We start from the raw sequence: 14,698 nt of genomic DNA, 5'->3' as shown, positions 1-14,698 counted from the left end.
TTTTTCTCCGGCTGGCCTTGCTTTCCATCTGGCTACCCCTACCCCGGCCAACATCTCAGCACCCCCTGCAGAAACAAACTCAGTGCCTCTTTGCTTGACATCATGGGAAAATCAAAAGAAATCAGTCAAGACCAGAAAAAAAGAAATTGTAGACCTCCAGAAATCTGGTTCATCCTTGGGAGCAATTTCCAAACGCCTGAAGGTACCACGTTCATCTGTACAAACAATAGTACGCAAGTATAAAAACCATGGAACCACGCTGTGGTGCAAAAAGTGCAAATCAATCCCAGAACAACAGCAAAGGACCTTGTGAAGATGCTGGAGGAAACAGGTACTAAAGCATGTATATCCACAGTAAAACGAGTCCTATATCGACATAACCTGAAAGGCCGCTCAGCAAGGAAGAAGCCACTGCTCCAAAACCGCCATAACAAAAGCCAGACTACGGTTTGCAACTGCACATGGGGACAAAGATCGTACTTTTGGAAAAATGTCCTCCGGTCTGATGAAACAAAAATAGAACTGCTTGGCCATAATGACCATCGTTATGTTTGGAGGAAAAAGGGGGAGGCTTGCAAGCCGAAGAACACCATCCCAACCGTGAAGCACGAGGGTGGCAGCTTGTAAACCAACAATTAAGGTTATATCCAGGAGCCAAGACCAAGATTTAAACCAGGACATTGGTCCCATTGGTCCCACCCCCAGAACCAGTGAATTGAGACCATGAGATCAGGAGTCCATGGGCCCTTTCTTCAATTGTAAGAAACTTAAGTAGAGCAAACTCGAGTACAGTACAGTACAGTAGAGCCATGCTGGAGAGGGGTGCAATCCCATCACCTGGTGATATTGGTAGGGGTGTGACTTAAGACACATTCACATTAGGGCTCCCGAGTGGCGCAGCGGTCTAAGGTACTGCATCTTAGTGTTCGAATCCAGGCTGTATCACAACCGTCTATGATTGGGAGTCCCATAGGGTAGTGCACAATTGTCCCAGCGTTGTCCGGGTTTGGCAGGTGTAGGCCGTCATTGTAAATAAGAATTTGTTCTTAAGGTTAAAAAAAATGTAATTTAATGTGTGTTTTGGTAGTGACAAAAGGTGGGACAGCATATTTTTTTAAAAGATGTTTAAAAATAAATACAACTACTAATTAGATCAGTAGACTGTATTTCAATGTAATAATAGAACAACAAGATGTTCTATTGAAATAATAGTGTAAAGAAATTGTTTTATTTTCAAACATGAAGTCAGGGTTTGGGACAGCCAACTCTCAATAGAAATAGGTGATGACTTTGTACTATATTAATGACTGACTTGGTTTGAATTAAGTATTTTCTATTTCTTTTTTTGGGGGGGGTTTCGGACAGCAATTTACACCACTTCTGTAGAATTCCTCATTTCCATGCAGTTTAAAACCATCCCAACGGCATGCTAACCAAATGAACTACTGCCTGTGCTAGGATTTTCTCAGCTCCTCTGGTTGGTTCAAACTGTCAGGTCTGGTCTGGTCTGGTCTGGTTGGGTTTGGCCTCCTGTGGTAGCCGTGATTCTGCCATTCCAGAAGGGTTACACATTGACGAACCCCACTCTGGTCTAGCATGGCTTCCTTCCTCTGAGGGGGACTGGCTGTGTGGCTTTCTTTCACAGTGAGAGGCTGTTGTGTTTGGTGTTAACAATGGTCCTGTTCCTTCTCTGTCCAGTTAAGGAGAGGCTGGTAGACATACTCAGCCACATGCCTCAGATGACCGAGTTGTGCGATAGAAATTGTTGCGAGTGTGATTCAGCAGTTCTAAACACACACGCGCACACACAAACACTAACCCAGTGTTCTTATTTACACATCTCTCTGGCATGCCGCTTTGATGGGACTATAGGAGTAAGTCCCAAGATGTTTTCCCAAGCAGCAGACTCAAGCTATAGACACCCAAAAGACTGCAAGTGCGCTAGTCCAACGTCACTTTGACCGTACCTGCATCGTTCACCAGCAGCCCCAAACATCTAAAGAACAAGCTACAGACCAGCCAAAACAAGCCAACCTGTGCTGAGCAGCAATGAATGAATGAATGAATCAACGGATGAATGAAGACATTTGTGCCTCTTGTTTATGCCCTTCAGAAACACACACGCTTTTGTGCCCTGTTTTCCATTGAGGCTTACTACCGTTTGGTTGGACAATAGCCCCTAGAGCAGCTGTGGCACACATTAACCCTGAAACTGCCACCACCTCCGGGGGCGTGAAACGCCTGACTCGACCAGCACAGTCATGTCAACTTTATGCTGTAACTAATGCAGCTTTTTAGTAGGTTAGGATCAAAGATCAGATTCAGTTCTATAAAGCCCACTACTATGCAGCTCAAAATAAATACAGTAGGCCAATTGCTTCAAATTGCCTTAGATCCATTTGATTTGAAGTAAAGATCTATTTCAAATGTGCCAATGGATGAAGTGACATTGAAAAGGATTGTGAAGTCAGGTGACAGGAAGGTTTACAAAGGGGTTTGAACATGATCTTGGTGTGTCACTACAGCACAAAGACAACAAACAAAGCACCAGTTCTAACACCAGAAAATAGATGAACGGCCACAGGTTTCCTCTGCCACCTTTGACACGGAGAGTAAGCATGCAAACACGCACGCACACACACACACACACACACCTGTCAGAGCACTCCCCGTCCTTCACCACAAGTGTGTGTCTGTGTAGCCCCCCCCTCATCCACTACTAAGATGTGGTTTCAGTGAGCCGGCAGATAGCAGACACAGGGCCGTGACTCACAGCTCACTGACACAAAGACCCAGGGGCTCTGTAAAGGGGCTCTATTGTGTAGCACTGTGTTCTGACGTGTTGGGAGGGTTGGCCAGCGGTCAGCCACCTGGCCCCTGCCCTGACTATAGGCAGGTAAGTACAGATAACTTGTCAGCCACAGAGCCACACCACTACTGCACCACCTTAAGTTACACTGAGTCTCTGGGACTGGACAACAACTTGTGTATGTGTGCGTGTATGCGTGTGTGTTTCAGAGGAAGTGTCAGTGTGGTTGTAATGGAGTCTGGTCATGTGAACTTTGTTTCTCTGGATGAATGTGAATAAGTGTGTACATGAATGTTGATAGTCACCAAAACTTCTAATGCCGGGCAGACACTACACGACTTTTAAAATCCTAACGTCGCTGAGCCTCTCACATTAAACGAACGTCTTTCCTGTCGTTTTTTGTCTTGCCAACGTAGTGGTGGGCACACTAAACGATGTGGCACAGACAGGGGGTCACACACTACAAGATTCTTCACTTGGTCATGAGGATTTTCGATACCACGCTGCCTCACAAAAACAAGGATGTGATTAGATAGCTAGAACGAGCTGTGGCTCAAAGCAGCATCATAAACGTTTTCAGTCAGATACTCACGTTTGCCATACAAAGGTGAAATACCTAGCCAATACATTTTGAATTGAATAACATTGTGTGTAAAGAACTCGTCAGAGCTGTAACGATTTGACACTTTGGCAAGTACAAATGCATACTAGTTGTAGACTCTCCTGTTCGAGAGTCAACACACATTCTGGGTCTTGCGATAAAACGTCATCTCACTGGCTTCTTCTCTGGCGAGCTCTCATTGGCTATTGCTGATCACCGTTCTCAAATCTTGTCGTTGCATAGCTCACACTACAAGAGCATTGCAGATTGTGCCGATAAAATCAAACATGTTTGAAAATATTGGGACGTCTGGACGGGATCGGTAGCCCTCAGATTGCATCTCTGACCCCTTGGAGATTTTGCCGCCGATCTCAAAAACTTGTTTGGGGCAGCTAAATCGGGGCAAAAATTGCAGAGTGTACACCCAGCTTAACAAGACAATAGTCCAACACTGATACAACTGAGTGGAAAGATACTCAGATCTTGGTTGGCGCTCTCTGAGACAGTCGTCGTTAATTTCAGCTGTGTTGGTCATCATAATTACCAACAGTAAAACTTAATTTCAGGGGAAATCTGTATACGCTATGCAAACCTTTCTACAACGTGTAATTTAGACAATCCTACGCGAGGCTGGATATAGAAAACTACAGAATGCCTCCTTTAGTTAGCCAATCCATTGGGTTACTTCTGAAAGATAAGACATGGTAAATCACACTGCTTAGACAAGCTACAAAACACTCTAGTGTTTTTATTATCCCAAGTACAGATAGCATTTTCTGGAGGTTTAGCTGCCAGTATGGTGATAGCCATAAAGAGTGCACACACAGGTCGTTCCCACGAAATGAGTGCCTTTTGCGTCCCTTTGATAAGTAGAAATTGTGCACCAAAGCTTGCTGTAATTGAAGTGCCCTTTAATATAGACCACATGGATAATTTAATAAAGTACCCCTTGCTCAGCATTTTGACATGTCCCTTGGTGCACCCTCTGTGACTTCTAGGATGATTTGAATCCACTTAATCCCAAAATGTCTCCAAGTTTCACCATCATTATAACACAACAGTTATTTTTGTTTTGCTTTGACAAAGTCCTTTCTGGAGATTAATATTGATTTCATGTGATTAGTGATTCTGTCCCTCATGTTCAGGTCAACCCTGTTACGTGAACTGAACTCTTGTTTTAATGTGGTGAAACTATTCCTTAAAAAAATTACATGTTCTAAAGAAATATTAGACATCTAACAGTCTAACCATAGTGTAAAAGCAGATAAGCTAGTTTTACTCCTTTTGGCCATGTTCTGGTGATTTGTGGTGGAAAAGTGAACGGGTCGAACATAACATTTCAACCCCGTTACCCGCAGACAGCCAGGCTAAAAATGTTTTAACAATTATTTATTTTTTGTGAAGCTTACTTTAAATTGCCACTCCCTGTTGCACAAACTTTTATTCCCCCTGTCATAAGGGGATTTATGGCTTTTTTAAGATGAAATCGTCAACCCTGTTAAAGTCAAACCTGTTACTTTATTTGGCACTTACTAGTATTACTACAGTATATATTTTTTTAACCTCTTGAGATGGGAAAACTTGTTTTTATGAATTTGAACATATGCTCTTCATGACAGATTGTTAAAATGAGGCGAAATCAAGTTACACTACTCACAAGTTACACTACACCCCCCCCACACACACACACACACACACACACACACACACACACACACACAAAAAGGACAAGTCTCAGAAATAGCGGCGAGGGGGTGAGTGAGTTTGGGACTACCCTGGCCTGGTTGCGTTTATCCAAACACAAATGTGTTAGACTTGGAATATAATGGTTTTTTGAATACATTGTTGCTGTTGATTTACTGTTAATCACAGCAATTTTCTAAGCTGCCCATAATTACTTAATGACAACAGCCATTACTGAATGCAATTTAATGGTGGATGACTCAAATGAGCTCTCATCAAAACTATTTACAGCTTCGCCTAGATTTCCCCAAGTCTCAGTCATCCATTCCAGGCCCATTAAAACTGGATTTAAATGGTATACTGACACATCATCCGTGGTTGACACTAGAAAACACACAATACAATCTTCCATGATTTAGGAGGACGTCACAAACACACACAAAAACTGCTCTGGATGCTGTGACGAGAGGGAAATCCCTCATAGTCTTCATCATCATCATCATCGTAGTTGCTGATGGGCTCAGGTATAGGACAAAGACGTAGATCCGTCTGTAGGATGTGGAATCTAAAGCCCCTGGGAGTGGAGACTGTTGTGTCCGAGATCCAGCTATTGGGGAACCACGCCTCAGCAAGTCACAGCGACTCTCTCCCTCCCCCTTCCTCCATCCCTGCCTCCCCTTCTCACGTGGCCTGGCACAGGGAGAGACAGAGAGCAGAGGGACAGACCCCCCACCCCACCCCAGGCCCCTGCTGTGAGAGCTGTGCCCACTGTGTGGGTGGAGGGGTAGAGAGTGTTGGTAAAGAGGAGACAGGCTGGAAATAAAGGCCTGTGTTGCTGGAGCAGATGGGCCAGAAGCAGGAGTGCTGAGTCATGTGTCTGAGCTGAGACTAAACACATACACACACTAGGAGAACTACAGCCATCACAGCCTCTCTGCCTAACCTTGAAATCAGATCTACCCTCTGGTTTTGAGATGCATTGACAACTCTATTGTTTTCAAGAGCAGTTACCCTCTCCCTCTAAGTAGCTTGGTGAATCATGAGTCCACTCCAAACGAAGGCAGAAGAGGTGTGTGTGTGTGTGTGTGTGTGTGCCGCGCGCATGGGTGGTGTGTGCGTTTCTCCAACAGCCAGTCGTGTCCATGTACACTACCGTTCAAAAGTTTGGGGTCACTTAGAAATGTCCTTGTTTTTTAAAGAAAAGCACCTTTTTTGTCCATTAAAATAACATAAAATTGATCAGAAATACAGTGTAGACACTGTTAATGTTATAAATGACTATTGTAGCTGGAAACTGCAGATTTTTTAATGGAATATCTACATATGCGTTCAGAGGCCCATTATCAGCAACCATCACTCCTGTGTTCCGATGGCACGTTGTGTTAGCTAATTCAAGTTTATCATTTTAAAAAGGCTAATTGATCATTAGAAAACCCTTTTGCAATTATGTTAGCACAGCTGAAAACTGTTGTCCTAATTAAAAAAGCAATTAAACTGGCCTTCTTTAGACTAGTTGAGTATCTGGAGCATCAGCATTTGTGGGTTCGATTACAGGCTCAAAATGGCCAGAAACAAAGAACTTTCTTCTGAAACTCGTCAGTCTATTCTTGTTCTGAGAAATGAAGGCTATTCCATTGTGAGAAATTGCCAAGAAACTGAAGATCTCGTACAACGCTGTGTACTACTCCCTTCACAGAACAGTGCAAACTGTCTCAAACCAGAATAGAAAGAGGAGTGGGAGGCCCCGGTGCACAACTGAGGAGAGGACAAGTACATTAGAGTGTCTAGTTTGAGAAACAGACGCCTCACAAGTCCTCAATTGGCAGCTTCATTAAATAGTACCCGCAAAACACCAGTTTCAACGTCAACAGTGAAGAGGCGACTCCGGGATGCTGGCCTTCTAGGCAGAGTTGCAAAGAAAAAGCCATATGTCAGACTGGCCAATAAAAAGAAAAGATTAAGATGGGCAAAAGAACACAGACATGGGACAGAGGAAGATTGGAAAAAAGTGTTATGGACAGACGAATCTACGTTTGAGGTGTTCGGATCACAAAGAAGAACATTCGTGAGATGCAGAAAAAAATGAAAAGATGCTGGAGGAGTGCTTGACGCCATCTGTCAAGCGTGGTGGAGGCAATGTGATGGTCTGGGGGTGCTTTGGTGGTGGTAAAGTGGGAGATTTGTACAGGGTAAAAGGGATCTTGAAGAAGGAAGGCCATCACTCCATTTTGCAACGCCATGCCATACCCTGTGGACGGCGCTTAATTGGAGCCAATTTCCTCCTAGATCAGGACAATGACCCAAAGCACAGCAACAAACTATGCAATAACTATTTAGAGAAGAAGCAGTCAGCTGGTATTCTGTCTTTAATGGAGTGACCAGCACAGTCACCGGATCTCAACCCTATTGAGCTGTTGTGGGAGCAGCTTGACAGTATGGTACGTAATAAGTGCCCATCAAGCCAATCCAATTTATGGGAGGTGCTTCAGGAAGCATGGGGTGAAATCTCTTCAGATTACCTCAACAAATTGACAACTAGAATGCCAAAAGGTCTGCAAGGCTGTAATTGCTGCAAATGGAGGATTCTTTGACGAAAGCAAAGTTTGAAGGACACAATTGTTATTTCAATTGAAAATCATTATTTATAACCTTGTCAACATCTTGACTATATTTCCAATTCATTTTGTGACTCATTTCATGTATGTTTTCATGAAAAACAAGGACATTTCTAAGCGACCCCAAACTTTTGAATGGTAGTGTATACTCAATCTCTCCAAGTCTCACTTTGACACAAACACAAAAGGAGACAAGTGCAGCAATTGCCAATGTCAGTGAACAGGAGTCTCCACTTCACTGTCTGAGTGAGTCAGTCAGGACATCAGCATTGACTCTACCTCCCTATGCTGGGTGCTGATGGTATTACATAATACCAGAATATATGGAATCAGCAGTGTTCAGGAGAATGCAACATTCTGTACAATTCAGACAGTGATGACTGAAGTCACTAAAAAAGACAACCTTCTAGAACACACACAGACACACTCACAAACATATATATCTCACTCCACTATGTCAGACAATGGAAGTGAAAGTCACATGACAATACTCATGTAGTGAAATAGTCACATGCTTGCTGACACCAGAGTAGTGAATGAATATGTCACATGACGACACTCAGTCACAGGACGCCTCATAAGCAGAGCCCTTTATGTCCACAGGAAGCTCTGGTTGATAACCTCTCAGTGACTTCCTATAGGAATGCTATAACTGAGTCCAATGGTCTTATGCTGCATTCACATGCTAGTCGGAACTAGGAAACTCAGAATTGTCCTACTTATAAACTCGTTGTAGAAACATGAGCTCTGAGTTTCCCACTTGAAAGTATCAGAATCAACCAATATGAAGCTTTACGCAAATAACTTACCTTAATTTTAGGCCTAAGTTTCCAATAGCATGTGAACGCAGCATTACCTCCTAAAGGAGAGAATGCCCAGCAAACTGGGAACCTTTCCAGGACATTAGCTAGGATTCCCATTAAATTCTACTTAGTGTTTAGAATGTTCTGCTAACATTCAATAAAATGTTGGACACATCTGTAACAACCACCACAGAACATTCCCCAAAAGTTTTCAGGGAATAAGACAATGTACCAGTAATGTTTTCCCAGCAAACCAAAATTGATTCTGTGAAAGTTCCTACAACATTCGATAGGTTGCAGCAAATGTTCTCATAACACAAAAACTGTCCAGTTGTGCTGATGATTTTACAATGTTCGTTTAAAACATTCGCCTGATGTACTTTAAAAAGTTCCCAGAATGTTTCATTAGGTTGTGGAAACAGTCTGGTGGAAACATTGTGGGGACATCACAAAATATATGTTTCCAAAACACAAAAATGGTTCAGTTATTCGGATGATTCTACAATGTTTCTTTTAAAGTGCAAAAAAACATTCACCTGATGTTGCAAAAACATTCCTAGAACACATTTAATCTGTTCTTTAAAAGGTTCCCAGAATGTTTCTTTAGGTTGTGTGAATTGTGTGGGGATAGGACAAGAGATAGGTTCCCAAAACACTAAAACTGTCCAGTTGTACTGACATTCAAATAGTCTTTATATCAGGATGCAAAAAAACATTGCTTTGATGTTGCAAGAATGTTGACATCACAGCCTTTCAGAGTTCTTTAAAGGTTCCCAGAACATTTTATTAGGTTGTGGGAACAGTGTGGATACATTACAAGAGATACAGTGCATTCGGAAAGTATTCAGATTCTAAAATGGATTAAATAGTTTTTCCCCCTCATCAATCTACACACAAAACCCCATAATGACAAAGCAAAAACAGGTTAAGAAATTTTTGCAAATTTAGAAAAAAAAATAAATACTACAACTGAAATATCACATTCACATAAGTATTCAGACCCTTTACTCAGTCATTTGTTGAAGCATCTTTGGGAGTGACTACAGCATCAAGTCTTCTTGAGTATGATGCTACAAGCTTGGCACACCTGTATTTGGGGAGTTTCTCCCATTCTTTTTTGGTACTCTTCCCCAGATCTGTGCCTCGACACAAATCCTGTCTCGGAGCTCTACAGACAATTCCTTCGACATCATGGCTTGATTTTTGCTCTGACATGCAATGTCAACTGTGGGACCTTATATAGACAGGTGTGTGCCTTTCCAAATCATGTCCAATCAATTTTATTTACCACAGGTGGACTCCAATCAACTTGTAGAAACATCTCAAGGCTGATCAATGTAAACAGGATGCACCTGAGCTCAATTTCAAGTCTCATAGCAAAGGGTCTGAATACTTAATTAAATAAGGTATTTGTTTTGTCATTATGGGTTGTCATTATTGTGTGTAGATCAATGAGGATTTTATTTATTTAATCCATTTTAGAATAAGGCTGTTACGTAACAAAAATGTGGAAATAGTCAAGGGGTCTGAATACTTTCCGAATGCACTATAGGTTCCCAAAACACCAAATATGCTCAGTTATGATGACATTATTAAAAATGTTGAAGTTGCACAGGACATTCCCTTAATGTTGAAAGAATATTCTTGTGATATTCATAAAGGTTGCACAGAACATTCCCACAATGTTGAAAGAATATTCTTGTGATATTCATAAAGGTTGCACAGAACAGAGAGCTTCCCTGGTGGTGCAGAGGATAAAAAAAAACCTGGCTTGGGAACCAAACATTGTTGATTGTCAACATTTGAAGTGTAACATTTTTTTAGTTGTATTTGTATGATTAAATGCTGTTCAAATGTCCTATGAATTAAAATGCCATGTGTCTCTATATCACCTTCAAATGTGAATGGCCATTAAACCTGGAGAGAAATATAATGGGGATGTATTCCAATCTGCTTTAAGGAGCTACACATTTATTTGCATGCTGAGAATGTTGTGGTAATATTAGGTAAAAATGAAATATAAAATTTTCTAAATGGTCTTGACATGTTTCTGAGGACATCCAAGACAAGATAAAATGTATATTATGTCAAACCTAAAATAAACATGCTATGAACATCATATAAACTGACTTATCTGTAAATTGTGGAACATTGTGCAACATTGTGGGAATGTTCTGTGGGAATATTCGTGCAACATCCCAGACAACTCCCATTAATGAATATAATATTCTTGGAACCTTTAAAGAAGTTAGACCAGGTGTTCTGACAACATTCTAACGTTATAGGAATGTCATCACAACTGAGCATAATTTTGTGTTTTGGGAACCTCTCTTGTTTCCACAACCTAATTAAATGTTTTGGGAAAGGCTGTTCTGTAAACATTCTAGCAACATCAAAGGAATGTTTTGTGCACCCTGATACAAACATTATCTGAATGTTAGCACAACTGGACCATTTTAGTGTTTTGGGAACCTCTCTCGTCATATACCCAATGTTCCCACAGCCTAATGAAACATTCTGGGCACCTTTAAAGAACAGACTAGATGTTATTCTGGGAACATCCGTGTGACATCAGGTGAACGTTTTTTTGCACCCTAAATAAATATTGTAGAATCATCTGCACAACTGGACAGTTTTTGTGTTTCAGAAACATATATTTTGTGATGTCCCCACAATATTCTCACCAGACTGTTCCCACACCCTAATGAAACATTCTGGGAACCTTTGAAGAACAGATGACATTTGTTTGAGGAACATTCTTGCAACATCAGGCAAATGTTTTATACAAACATTCTATAATTATCAGCAACGGGACAGTTTATGTGTTATAAGAACATTTGCATGACCTAACGAATGTTCTGGGAACTTTCACAGAACAAATTTTGGTTTGCTGGGTGAGCTTGTTTAACATCGCAGCCAACAGTGCAGGCGACTGTCGACTGAGTGATCTGCAATGTACCTTGCACCATAAATACCTACTCATTATTATTTGTAGATCAATCAGTCACAATTTACCCATGATACATTACAGTTTTGATCCTCTCGAACATGGCCAGTACAGCTACATACGTTGCATGCAGTGTCTGACTCACATTCACAGACAAATGTCGCCATCTACTGCTCACAGAAGGTAAAGGGCATGGGTTCACAGTGAACCCCCTCAACCCAAGCAGGAAAGCTGCATCAACCATTGTGAAGAAGAAGACAGTATCTAGAAAGAGGAAACAAGTCACGTTGACAATAAAGCGGTGAATTGGCGAAGCATAAACAGTGTGCGAGCCTTCCTGTTCTTTACAAGTATTCTTTATTAGCCCAGCACCTACATTTTTAAGGATGTGCGTATGACCACAAACTTTTCTATAAACAAGTCGCTGCAACCATCAAACATTGCAAAAATCATAACAAACATTCATATGGTTTCCTGTAGTAGTGAACATTTCCTGTAGAAGTGAACATGCGTCATAGACAACAGAGCCAATTTGTAAGTCGCTCTGGATAAGAGCGTCTGCTAAATGACGTAAATGTAATGTAATAGCTTAGATAAGGAGCAGTGTTCTAACCATACATCTATGGTTCTACCGAGGCCTCTGTGGGTAGGGAGCACAAGCTCACAATGACCCAATTCATCCCCTGCAATAGCCCCATAAATCCAGCTGTCTCAATCAGCTCCACATTCAAAAGCAGGACACTTGAACGGATTCCTCAAAAGGCACTGAAAATCTACTGATACATCAAAAAGGCCATAAGATGGCAACGTCCTCCTTTGAAACAGACAGGCGTCTTGGAAAGTAAGTCAGGTCACCCAACAAAAAATATAATATAAAAACTTCTCAAATTACATTTGAGTGGGCTCTCCATAACACAGAATGGAGGACACCGTTTCCAGATCAGCTCCACTGGGCAATGCAATGGGACTGTGACTGCGCTGCTCCCAAATGACAGATGGGTGGCTAAGTGTTAATAATGCTCTCAGAGCAAGCTGTAAAGACTACCAGATGTTTGGAAGCCCAGATCTTGAGCCAGCCAGCCCCCATTTTTCCGCTCCGCACTGCTGCTCAAAACAAGGAGAGGAGGGAGAGAAGAGGGTGGAATGAGAGAGAAAAAAAAGAGAGAGAAAAGAGAGAGGGAGAGCAGAGGTAGAAAGAGAAAGAAAAGGGAGGGAGGGAGGGAGAGAGGGACAGAGAAAGAAAAAAAGAGAGCGATAAGAAAAAGAGAAGTGAGAGGTTGGCTATCCTTGCATGCACTCAGTCAGCGGGGTCATTGAGTGCGCTCATTATTTTTTTTGCCTGCCTGTCAAAACACTACTGCTACCCGCCTTTCCACCACAGTGTGTGCCTATTCACTGAGGGAAACTTAACAACACAGTGTTCTACACACACACACACGCATACACCTCACACACAAATGCATGCAGTGACGCATGCCAGCACGCATGCACACAAAAACACACCCTACCCTCTGAGACACAGGGAATCTCCTTGAACTTTTAGCGATGTTCCAACTTCCTATTACAGCCGCTCCTCTCTTAGCAGCAACTCACAAAACATCAATACCGAGTTTTAGACAGACATACGCAGGGGGACTGACTAAGTAACATCACACAGACAGGATACTTCAACCTGAGAATTAACAAGGATTTGGATGGTATATGAAAGTGATTATAGGCTAGCTGCAATCTGAGCATCAGCAGGCATTTCTTTGCTATGAAATTGTCATAAGGCTCTCTCTTTTTGAATATGAACATGCATTTGCATGGTATATAACAGTGTTCTGAGGCTATCTCTGACCATTGTGGAAATGTGTAGTTGCATGGAAAATGAGAGTTCTTACCAGGTACAGGAGGAAGGTGTGCATGCCAGTCCCCAGTTACCCAAGCCTACCCAGTAGGAACACCACAGGAACCTCTTCGACATGTGCTGCACACAGGGGACAGACACACAGAGAGAGACAGTGTCAGCTTCACTGCAGACAGAGAGACAGTCAGCCATGGGAGACTCAGGCAGAGTGAGAGAAAAACGAAGTAGGAGAGACAGTAGGAGGTTGTGCGTGTGCACCCTACTCTGTTCTAGAGACAGGAGGGAGGGCCAAGAGAGTGAGAGAAGGTAAACGAGGCAGAAAGTGAAAGTGCGCCACGGAAAGAGAGGGGGAGCAGTGGGGAGAGGGTGAGAGAGAGAGAGTGAGAGAGTGAGGGAGGGAGAGGGGCAGAGAGGGTGAGAGATGGCAAATGAGAGAGTGAGGGAGGGAGAGAGTGGCAGGGATGAGAGAGCGCAAGTGAGAGAGTGAGGGAGGGAGAGGGGCAGAGAGGGTGAAAGAGGGCAAGTGAGAGAGAGAGGCGAAGCAGAGAGTGGCAGGGGTGAGAGAGGGCAAGTGATAGAGAAAGAGGCAGAAAGAACAAAAGTGAGAAAATATAAGTTCGTGCCTGTTGAGAGTTTTAGAGGACAGGCCCATAGGGTAGCAGTGTTCAGATTCAGAACAACACAGACAAAGAAGTGCAGAATAATTGTTCTTCTACAAGGAAGTCAGCTCTTCCCCCGCCCATCTCTCCCTCCATTGATAGTACAGTAGATAGACCAAACACCTCAAGCATGGGCAGACAGGTTGTTTTCAGGAAGAGCCAGTGATGTTGTAGATTACGGGAACACTGTGGAGTTTTTTTGGCACCGAACTCATTTCCCAGAAAACGCAAGTGAACACAGGAAGAAAATAACATGATAAGCCCCAGCAGCGTCTCTCATGGCCTATTAAAAAGCCTGGGTGGGAAGTGCCAGCCATGTCCAATTGTTTTCAGGGTTACCAAGAATGAATGACGTAACACATTAGGACTAGAGTTTAGGAGTTTAACATGGACAATAATATATTTGGTGCTGCAGCTTTAAAGCTATTCTGTCTGGAGACACTTTTACTGTGGTATATTAGCTGTTCATTTGGTAAGATGTGTGTGTGTGTGTGTAATCAGTACTTTAGCTGTTCATGTGGTACAGCTAATGTACTGATGAAATAGGGCAGGTGGTAAATAGGGCAGGTGGTAAATAGGGCAGGTGGTAAATAGGGCAGGTGGTAAATAGGGCAGGTGAAGGTAAGTGTGTAGTACGTTTAAAACTTTTTTTCAGCTTTTCAGGTCTCGGGAGACAACAGCTTTATAAAGGCTTAGGAATGTTAATTAGCAACCCCTGATGCACACACACAC

The 14,698-nt window shown here is 42.4% G+C and overlaps 1 long non-coding RNA gene across 1 annotated transcript in view; it reads right to left on the bottom strand.

Moving 5' to 3' along the window:
• LOC106567966 (vacuole membrane protein 1) overlaps positions 1-14,455 on the bottom strand; it is a 59,516-nt gene extending 45,061 nt beyond the window's left edge. Inside the window, exon 1 of the long non-coding RNA XR_006758633.1 lies at positions 13,342-14,455. This is a non-coding gene — a long non-coding RNA (vacuole membrane protein 1). The remainder of the gene's footprint in view (positions 1-13,341) is intronic.
• Positions 14,456-14,698: the final 243 nt, after the last annotated feature.

This window comes from Salmo salar, chromosome ssa13 (genome assembly GCF_905237065.1).
Source record: "Salmo salar chromosome ssa13, Ssal_v3.1, whole genome shotgun sequence".
NCBI classification, from domain to species: domain Eukaryota; kingdom Metazoa; phylum Chordata; class Actinopteri; order Salmoniformes; family Salmonidae; genus Salmo; species Salmo salar.
This window is presented reverse-complemented; position numbering and strand designations above follow the sequence as displayed.